This window comes from Pundamilia nyererei, unplaced genomic scaffold (assembly GCF_000239375.1).
Source record: "Pundamilia nyererei isolate P.nyererei 1_Seehausen unplaced genomic scaffold, PunNye1.0 scaffold00022, whole genome shotgun sequence".
Lineage (NCBI taxonomy): Eukaryota > Metazoa > Chordata > Actinopteri > Cichliformes > Cichlidae > Pundamilia > Pundamilia nyererei.
In genome coordinates, this window is record NW_005187423.1 from 4,396,581 (window position 1) to 4,407,910 (window position 11,330).

Consider the following 11,330-nt stretch of genomic DNA (forward strand, 5'->3'; position numbering starts at 1 on the left):
ATATGATGTCGAGATAATTTTTAAGATTATAACAGATCTGTAAAGTTACAACTGTTACAATTATGTAAATCTGAGCGACTCACTTTCAAAAAGCTCGTGAAGAGATACTGCTGTAAATTCTCACCTGTGCACAAGCATACACGTGCACTTTGTTCTAGGGTGCTGGCAAAGTCTGATCTGGCTGCCTCTAACACTTTCTTTTCACATGCACTTTCATCAAAACGTTTAAGAGGGTATAGTGCATGTGTGAAAAGTGCTCATTTGTGTTTATGTAAAACTTGCTCCTCTAGTTTCAGCTCCAGCACGTAACCAGTACATAGATATTTAGTACGTAGCCATCAATTGGGTGTGAAAGCAGCTCACTGTTCGAGTTGTGCCTGATCAACACTTCAAAGAAGAAATAAAGTATTCCTTCTCAGAGGACAAAGACAAAGAGATGCTATTTGTACTTTCATATCTTTGGCTGTTGACAATACGCTCTGCTGCAGTATAATTTTGGACCCTAATATATCCACTCTTGACTTTTGTCCCAGACTGCCACTTTCTTCTGTCCCTGCACTGTGTCACCTAGTGTTCAAAACACAGCCCACATCAAAGTAAAATGCCTGGGAGATTTCTCCCCATGTTCATTACCCAGCTCAGAGCTACATGGCACAGCACTGAATTATTAACATACTCCTTGCGCCTCACAGATACTGAGCAAACGGGCCGTTTACAAGCACAGAATAAACCCATACTTTGCTCTTAAGGCTCCAGTAAATCCTCAGAGTAACTCAAACTGATAAAGCAAGCATTTAGAAGAGAGCATTTTTAAAAGGCACAAAACAGAGGATGGTATCACACTGCTAACGACAAAGTTACAGATGATGGAGGTATGCAATAAGCCGAGAAAGAGAATTCAAATATTATAAATATTACATTCTTCATGAGTATAGGAGGAAGAGAAAATGTGCATCTGATAGCGTAAGATAAGATAGCTAGGGAAGGCCTGAAGCTGTGAATTAGATAGGTTTCATAGATATCATGCGGGGATGTCGTGGCATTGACATCATGGTCATATTACTATAATGATCGTATCATATACACACATACATAGGGCTGGGCGATATGACCCAAAATTCATATCTCAATATTTTTTACCTGGACGGCGATATAAGATATACATCTCGATATTTATTTTTTTTTAAAGCCATAAAGTAAGAACAAAAAGAGAGTTCTTAGTCCAAGCTGTGTCCCAGATGTCACACAGGCATTTCTATTAACATAGAGCATAGATGTACATAAGATTTACTCAAAAATAAATGAGCATTAAATAATAATGCTCCATAAATAAAAGAAAACAATGTTGTTTTTGTGCATAACAAAAAGCTCACAATTGTGCAGTCAAAATGTAAACTAAAAGAGCATAATAACAAAGACAGATTTCACAGCTGCTCTGTTCCCAACTTCTACTGTGTGACTGACAGCATTGAGTTTGAAATCCTCTTCGTAACCACGTCTCTTAACAGGTGCCATTTATAGTCCTTATACACAGTAGCGTAATATTACGTTGAAGCACAGTACGTATCACTCCACGAAGGCTCCTCGGTAGCCGTAATGCTCCGACAATCCATCAAGCGGTGCAGCACCGTAGCTTACCAACGTACTAAAACATTTTTTTGACAGATTGCTGAGCGCCGTGTTCCACATAAAATCGGTTCGCGGCCATCAAGCACAAACAGAATTCATACATAAGGCGCGCTGTCAACTTTTGAGAAAATGAAAGGATTTTAGAGTTAGCGCTATTAGCTCGATAGCGTGGTTAGCTCGTTAGCGTGGTTAGCTAGCTAACACGTTGACGGCGTCCAGCCCCACGCACGGGGCGATGTGCAGTAACTCGGACACGGCAAATCTCCGTTGACATCTTGTCGCTTCCTGCAGGTGAAGTGTTGGGGGAGGAGGGGGAGCTGTGTTCAGTGAAGGAGAGGAGAGGCCGAGTAACGTTGCGTAAAGACAAAAGTGGACGAAAGAGAGGCAAACTTGCGGCTCCACAAGTATAATTATAACGTAGACTATATCGATATAAAGGATATTGTCACACCTTATATCTCGTATAAAAATATATCGATATTTTTTAAAAACTCGATATATCGCCCAGCCCTACACATACATATAAATCAAACCAGGTAACTTTCACTTGTGTAAGCAAATTCTTAATAAAACCCTTTGTCGTCATTGTCCCCACCCCACCCCTATACTCCACCTGTGGGAGTCACCCACTGTTTAAGAACCACTCCTCTAATGTGTCAATGTGACTAACTGCAGTTGCATCAGGAAAGGCCTAGCCAAGGCAGCAGACACGTATACAGAATTCTTCATATCAGGCCACAGAATTAAAATCACCAGAAATAACTAAACAGCTATTTTACTTTTCTGGTTTCATGTCTACTCACAACTCCCAGTAACGCCCCCAACAACAACGCTAATTTTAAAACAAGGTAAGCCATCATTACAAAGAATTGCAGGTTCTCAAGCTGAGGAGAGGCAGCAGTGGAGATAAAGGCTCTAGTGTGTGTTGTAATGTCTGACCCTAATAACAATAATTGTGCCCTTTTTCTTTATGTTGCTGTACTTTGTTGCCACAAAGGACCACTTGATGACTTCAAGTTACTCTTCAAGAGATTTCCTTGAGACTGGAGATCCTCTTGGAACTCCCCACGGAAAAGCCCCTTTAATGTCCTTCCCATGCTTATGAAGACAGTTTCATTTCCCTCCTCATTTCCCAGTTTACATACACAGCTGAATAGGTCTTTAAGTATGCAAACTACACAGCACCTTTGCTGCTGTCACCCCTTTCCCGTTTCCCTCTGTGGATTGCACCATTTAAACCTAATGTCTTTCAACCATCTGTCCCCTCTGCTCCAAAGCTGTCCATCTGTAGAAATCCCATTACCCTCTCAATTTGGTATATTAGACACAACTCAAAGATTCAAGCAACACTTCCCACTTTTAAGCTTTCCTCCAAACATAAACAGTGGCTTGAACATCCGTTTACCACTTGAAAACATAACCCCCACAGAGTAACTGACTTGCACTATCTCTCTCCATATGTAAGGAGTCTTAAAACTAGACAAGCAACCCTGAGTAGTAGCTTTGTTAGGAATAGCCAGCATATGGAAAGCAGACTGATTCACTCACTGGTTACAAAATATGCATATATGTTTTCCTCAGTTAAAGATTTCAGACTGAGTGTGGATTTACTAAGGCCAGTCTCCCCATATACAACGTAAACAATGTCCACCATCTTCATGCTTTGCCAACACAAGTTTCAAAGACAGGAAATCTCACTGTCCATGAGAACAGTATTAGGAAAGCCCTGATGTCAGTAACACAGCAACAGTAAGGAGTGTGGGAATGTGAAGCTTTACGCAAACAACGTCCAGGATACCCTGTCATAATCTTTAAGGGCTTGCAGCAATCCATAAACTAAACTTCCAAGTAATTTTTTTTAACCTAATTTTGTGTACCAGTTTCATTTCACTGCAATATGAGAGGCTTTACCTTGTTTCTGTCATTTACCCTGTACTCATAACAGGTTACAGATTTCCAGCTTTAAAGAAGCTAAGCTTTTGTCTTCTCCCCCCCACTCTCTCTCCCTCTCTTCAACAACCTTGAATCTTGTTTAAAGCTAGAAGCTCTGCTGCTGCTGGTGGCAGAAAAGTTGCTAGTCCTGACCAGGGCAGTAGCAGCTCTCCGACACACACCAACAACCAAATCTGAGGGGAGAAAAACAAAGAAGAAGAAAAAAAAAAGAAGAAAAAAAAAAGAGAGATGCACAGAGGGGGGGAAACATACAGTTGGCAGTGAAGGCAGGTGGGAAAATTGCTTGTATCTCTCCCTCTCCCCAAACACAAGAAAAACAGGAATCACAACAAAGATAAAGTATTTGACCTTTGGAAACAATCGATAATGGAATAACTAAAATCCTATCAATACTGATCCATATTTTTGTGTAAAAATAAATTGAAAATATGCAGTTCGTCTTAAACACTTTCAGCCTATCCTTGAATGTGAATTCTCTGATCTTCATTAGCATACACTGCCCTGCTGGAGGAGAGAGGAGAAGATAGAGTACATCCCCCCCCAAAAAAAAACAAAAACCCAAAACAAAAAACCCAGCATACATTTAACTGAAGGGTTTAATAATGTTAATAATGTTCTTGTTGCAACCATTTTCAAAGGGGGTACATTATGGGCTGGCTCTGAAAAACAAACCCCAGAGAGCAGCTTAGTTTGTACATATTAAAACAGCCTCTTCCAACACAGTTTCAGAAGTGCTGCCAAACAACAACCTGTTCAACGCAGTAAAAGACCAAATTAAAACAGTCTTCTCAAAACAACTACATCTGCCATTCCTATTCATCTGCTCCGCCGCCTGGCTTTTTACAGACGGCAGAGAGACGCGCTGCAGAAAAAGCCATAAAAATCTGAAATAATCTTGGAAAAATCTGAACATTCATCACATGAGAATGCAGAGCATCACACACTGGTATGATCAGGCACACAGCATCGAGTAAAGTGGTTGTACATGTCATAGGTGTTGAAAATCATTTTAAACTGCAATGACTGCTCACCTGATAGAAATGATCATGTTAGCGTTTTATTGCAATTAACTTTTTGCAGTGCACAATAACAAACTGCAATTTATCACCTTTTTCAAACTGCTAATTATGTTAAACTTAGGCAATATCTGTTTTATCAAAACATAGTTATCCCACTTCATTTTATTTTTTTTGCTGCAAAAATCAACCCTGTCACTAAAACCTGCTATAAATGTTGCCATAAGACGGAGTCAGTCTGAGACTGAATAGGGGCTGTTGAAAAACCACATATCTGTTGCTGTCTACATAGACAGAAATCCAACTATCACATCTGCATTCTGCAACTGTTCTACAGGAATAAAGCCAGAATACAACCAGCTGGCAGCCAGTCAAATCAAGTCTCTTCAAGTTGTGCTCATTGACAAAGACTCAGATTTAAGGCAACATGCTTGCAATCTGTCTGCATTTATAAGTCAGATAGTAATTATTTGCAAACCTTCAACATCTCTCAGAGTAGTCAGTCCAAGTCAGACTGCAACTGTTTGCCTACCTGTGTAATCCCCTTACGATCAAAAGTGGCTTTGAATGTGCAAACCCTGAAGGCGTGGGCAACCATTTAGTTACCACAAATTGCCATCACTTGCAGAATGTGAAAAATTCAATACAGCCGCCAGACACCCACCACTTCTTCTGGTAAATGTAAGGAGGTTGCCGTCCTGTCCTATTCCTACTAGTGTGACTGAGCTTGCTCGGAATTAGGAAATAACTTTGTCAAGCTAAATGCATCCAGTGTTGGATGGTTTATTAAATTTAAATTTGTTCTGATAACCTTATTTCAGGATGTTGGTGCAGGAGATTCCCAGATTATTTTAATTTATTTAATAAAATATCAATATTGTTCTTGTATTGATACTATATCGGCAAAAAAAATATCGCAATACTATGCTGCATTGAGCCCCCCTACTATTTAGGGAGATCTATTAACTGTCAGTCATTTTACAAACTCAAGTGTTAAACGTTGGTTGGCTTAATCTTCTAAATATGAGGATTTGCTGGGTTTTGGGTTGGATTTTTTCCCCCTCTTCAGGATTATGCAACAGTAAATGACCTTATCTTTGTGTTTTGGACAGTTGATCGGACAACAGGACACAGCAAGAGCAATTCTCAGAAACAGATTGGCTAATCAAGAAAATAACATCCAGATTTGTTCATAATGACAATACAGGCTATTTGCAGTCTGATCATAATTAGTAATACTATGGGTTCAGAAAGCCTTCGTCTTCTATACAATAAATGTTTGCAGGCACTTAAAGGAAACTGAACAGGTACAAAAAATTTAATAAAATATTATCCTTAACAGATCTCTGATCGTCAGTCTTGGGCATGCATACATAGGTCACTTCAATATGACACAAAGTTAAGCCAGTACTAACAAATGAGACCCATTTTATCCTTCCATTTCTAATGATTAATAAACACCAGTGCTGAGAAAAAGAACATCATCAATTTTTGATCAAACAGAGGCAGATTTCCAGCTGCTGGCTGATCGGACCGTTTCATCTGTTATGTGCAACCCAAAGCACATTTTTAACCAGCAATCAATACAACAGCACTGAAATAAATGCTCCCTTTATGAAGCTTCTGGTGCTCAGCTTTTGTTGACACTCTTCCAGAGAAATGTTGTATCTCCTTTTTTTCTTTAAAGAAAGCTGTAAATTATGTAATTTGGCAACTGAATGATATCCTATCAGCAGTGTGTCCACACTTCTGCAGTCAAACTCAGTATGGCAAAAGATATGCAACAGTGCTGCTGCACTTTTGTAATCAATGTGGTGCTTTATACTGCACAGATTACACAAGTATGTGTGTGCAAAGCATCACTCTTAGAATAGCAGCGTAACAAATATAGAAGGGAAGTGACAGAAGATTCATTCAAATGGACTGGCTGACATCTGTGCACCTTAACCAAAGTTGGTCATCTGACCTGACCTCACGACTCCCTCCCAAACTGAAATTAACATGAGCTGCACAATTTGATCCAAACTGACAAAACAGCACAAGAGAAAGATGCAGCATGGTTAAATAAGAGAGAATTGAATCTGAAACCGTTTAATGGTGCGCTTCAGTACTGCACTTCTGTTGTTTAAGAGAAATATGTAATGAATGCACACCCATTTGGGTTTGGCTATCGCTGCATATGAGGGGTTGTGGTCAAGTTTGAGTTTAAACTTGATGCACTCCAGTTTTACACAGCGGAGTAGAAATCTGGGTAGTTCCAAGTTCATGTTTGACTCGAGTTACATTGCATTTAATCAACAATACAAAACAAAAAAAAACTATGGTAAAAACAATGTAATTAAGGCTTACACGATGAAACACAAGCTAAGGTCTCACAAGCATAATGAAGAACTGAAAATAATACGTATTGTTGGGCTGGTTTGTACTCTGCTGTTGCGACTCTGTTAGAACTGAAACAATTGGATGTCAGGGACACAAAGACAAGCCTGTCCACCACAGGAGAGTAAACATTAAGGCACCAGTAAAAAGAAATGGCCATACAGTTTTAGATCAACAACTTTCTAAAAATGTCTGGACAAAAGAGGAACATAATATTCATAACGGCTTGCAAGACTGTTGCATTAGGCTGCATTTACAGCATGTTAGGCGACTAACTGAATAAGGGATGTGGACTGTGCATCAAGCTGTCAGCTCAGTGTTGGTTTAACTAAAGCTGCCTCCTGTGACAAAACAATTTCAAGTCCTGTGATTTGCAAGAAATCAGAGCACAGCCACAATAACCTTAAAAGTCTTAAATCTCTCAGCTGTCAACATCCCATGAATTTAGTCCTCTGTTCCCCAAGATAAAGTCTGGATTTGGATAACTTTATAAAATTAACAGAAGTGACCTTTGCAGTGGCGCTATAAACATTTTTTAAACAGAAACCCTTGAACAGATGAAGAAATAGGAGCTGCCATACTAAACAGCATTTTTCTACTACACTTCGTGCTTTTGTGCTCCTTTCCTTTCTCCTTTATATGTGAATAGTGAGGCAAAGTTGCCTCTGGTGTGTTTAAGCTGCCTGGCAGCTGCCCAGGAGGAGTGGAGTCTGTGCAGCTATGTGTTTCATGGCATGTCTCAAACTGTTCATACAGGTTTGCAATCTATAATTTGACCATCCTGACGTCCATACTTTAGATTCATCGTTTGCTCTGCACACAGACATCATCTTGCTCTTCCTGTGGCTTCTTCCCAGTACATTGCTTTCTTTAGGACGTTTCCTTTTTCTGATCGAGGGTTTAAGAACAGAAAGTTGTATGCTGTACATTACCTCAAAACCTCGAGGCAAATCAGTGACTTTTTAAAGATGTAGACTGACTGAGTTAAAGTCAAGTTAAAGACCCACGGTTATCGGGTTAATGCGTGCACGGGCATTAAAGTCCTCGCACTCTGCAGCTGTTGACTCGGTTTGTTTAAAAAGCCCAGCGCTGGCCGGAGAGGCAGCCGAAGTAGGCAACAAACTTCATCACAGCACATTCAGCTAAATCTGCTAACTTAAACTTCAACTCTGAGCGCTACCAAGCTCCACATCAACACAAGCTGGCTAACGTTAGCACTGCTAATAGCTAACGACTGCGTTAGCAGGCTAATGCTAGGCCCTTTTCCCCACCGGTCCACCGCTGCAATATCCCCGAGCTGCGGTGCTGTACTTTGTAATTCGCATTGTTTTTATTTACCTGGGAAATGTGGCGATGGACACAAGTAGCAGGACTTTCCAGCGCTTCCTCCCGGTCGGGTATCCACAGCGAGGTATCCTTTGAGGCTTGAAGAAGCTAACGCTTGGAGGTAAACGCTCCTTCTTGGGTCTCCCAGCAGCAGCAGTCACTGCACCTGACCAACCGAGGCTAGCACGCTAGCACGACCTGCTAACTAGCCTCCACAAGCCAAGTTCGTATACTGTTAACTGGCTAGTCAAACACTGCTAACGCTAGCTGCTCTGCCAAACTGACCAGTGCACTGCTCGACCCGCTGACTCTGTGCTCTTACACGGTGATTTACGATCATTACAAGAGGCAGAAGAAACCCACGGAGCCCATATAGCGCGTCAGTAGTAAAAGACTTGCCGTCCGCAAGCTCCTCAACAGGGGCCAGGTCTGCTCCTCTCCTGGCTCTCCACCGACTGGAGAGAAGGGCTGTCGCAACTTGATGATGGCACGTTTTTGTTTGCTCCTGTGCGCGCTTACGTGAGATATACGTCCATGTGAAAAATAAATAAAGTAGGTTAATTTTTATAAATGCAACCAATGGCGGATCAAGTCTTACGAATTGATTCGTGTTAAATGTTAAAATTCCACTTTTTTTAAAAAAAAATCACAAAAATAACTGACAAATTTATAGAGACATTTATTTATGGAGACAAATGAGTTTGTTTTTTGTTTTTTAAAGTAGAAATTAAAGATAGTAGTTGATTGGGATTTTATTTCGAAATATTCCAAACATATTCCCCTGGAGTTTATTTCTCCCTCTCTGCAGTACTTTTATTATTACGTTATTATTTTTATTTTGACAAGGCTTCAAAGAGGGGTTTGTGAAAGCATTTATATCATGGCCTTAAACCCGACTTTAGCAACTTTAGAGCCAATGCAACATGCATAGGTCCGGAGAAAACATAGATACACATGTGACGTGCGTGATGTGCCTACCTTCCTGGGGTGGGGGGGGTGTCCTGTAAGGCTCAAGCAGTAGTTCTTCCTTTTATGACCTTTTCCTGTGCCTAACGGAGCTGGGTCCCTGGTGAATGTGAGACACTCTAGATAAGCCATCAGATTAACTTCACCTCGTTTTTCTTTTCTTTGTCTTGTCATCTTCTCCTTATTATTTATATGACAATTAATATTAGAATTATCATTTTTGTTGTTAATGGTCGTGATGACCATTCCCAGGTCTAACCCTATGGCTACAATATAGAAACGTATTTGCCCCATTCCTGATTACTTGTTGTTGTTTTTTATATTTGTCACGTTTCAGATCATCAAAAAAATTTTAATATTAGACAGAGATAACCAGAGTAAATACAAAATGCAGTTTTTAAACGATGATTTCATTTATTAAAGGAAAAGGCTATCCAAAGCAACCTGGAGCTGTGTGAAAAAGTAATTGTCCTCTTCTTGTTAAATCATGAATGAACTGTGATTCACCATTTATTTATTTGAAAAGTTGATTTCAGTTTCAGTAGCCACACTCAGGTGTGATTACTGCCAGACCTGTTAAATTAAGAAGTCACTTAAATAGCACTTCGCTCTCGCACTGCTGGCTTACTTGTTGTTCCTAGAGTATTTAAAAGTAGAATGGGAGGGAGAGGCTTCAGTTTTCAGACCCCTCTTCGTTGGAACCAGCTTCCGTTTTGGATTCGGGAGACAGACACTATCTCTACTTTTAAGATTAGGCTAAAAACTTTCCTTTTTGCTAGGTGACCCTGAATCCTCCCTTAGTTATGCTGCAATAGACGTAGGCTGCCGGGGGATTTTACATGATGCATTGAGTTTTTCCTTTCCAGTCACCTTTCTCACTCACTATGTGTTAATAGACCTCTCTGCATTGAATCATATCTGTTATTAATCTCTGTCTCTCTTCCACAGCATGTTTTTTATCCTGTTTTCCTTCTCCCACCCCAACCGGTCGTAGCAGATGGCCCCGCCCCTCCCTGAGCCTGGTTCTCCCGGAGGTTTCTTCCTCCGGGAGGGAGTTTTTCCTTCCCACTGTCGCCAAAGTGCTTGCTCATAGGGGGTCATATGATTTTTGGGTTTTCTCTGAATATATTATTGTACGATCTACTGTACAATATAAAGCGCCTTGAGGGGATTGTTGTTGTGATTTGGCACTATATAAATAAAATTGAATTGAATTGAAATCAAGCCTGTTAGACAAAATGAAGCAGGCTAAAAAAACCTCAAAAAGCAACACATCATACCACAATCTAAAGAAACTCAAGAACAGCTAAGAAACAAAATCATTGATATCTGTCCATCTGGAAATGGGAACAAAGTTGTTTATAAGGCTTTGGGATTCCAGTGAAGCACAGTGAGCCATCACCACAAACGTAGAAAACTTGAAACAGTGGTGAACCTTCCTACGAGTGACCAGCCTACCAAAATAACTCCAAAACATGTTGATGACTCATCCAGGAGGTCACAGAAGAACCCAGAACAAAATTTAAAGGACTGCATGCCTCACTTGTCTCTGTTAAGGTTAGAGGTCATGAAAAATAGCATCCATGGGTCAAGGAGAAAACCAGTGCTGACTAAATGCATCTTGATGATCCCCAAGACTTCTGGGAAAATATTCTGTGGACTAATGAGACAAAAGTTTATTTTTGGAAGGTGAGTCCCATTACATCTGCATAAAGCTCAGCACAGTATTTCATAAAATAAAAAAAAACCACCATAGCAACAGTAAAACATGGTGGTGGTAGTGCAATGGTCTAGGGATGCTTTGCTGCTTTAGGACCTGAAAGGCTTGCTATTATTGATTGAATCATTCTGCTCTCTACCAGAAACTCCTGAAGGAAAGTGTCTGGCCATCAGTTCATGCCCCCTCAAGAGGACAATGATCAGAAACACAACAATCCGGTCGTTAAGTCTGACGTCACTAGCCGTGTCTGGGCCTAAACTCCGCTGCAGGTCCATATATCAAACGATCACTATGGCATTACTGAGAGTTGAAAAACTGTCTAAAGTCTTTCATCTTTAATA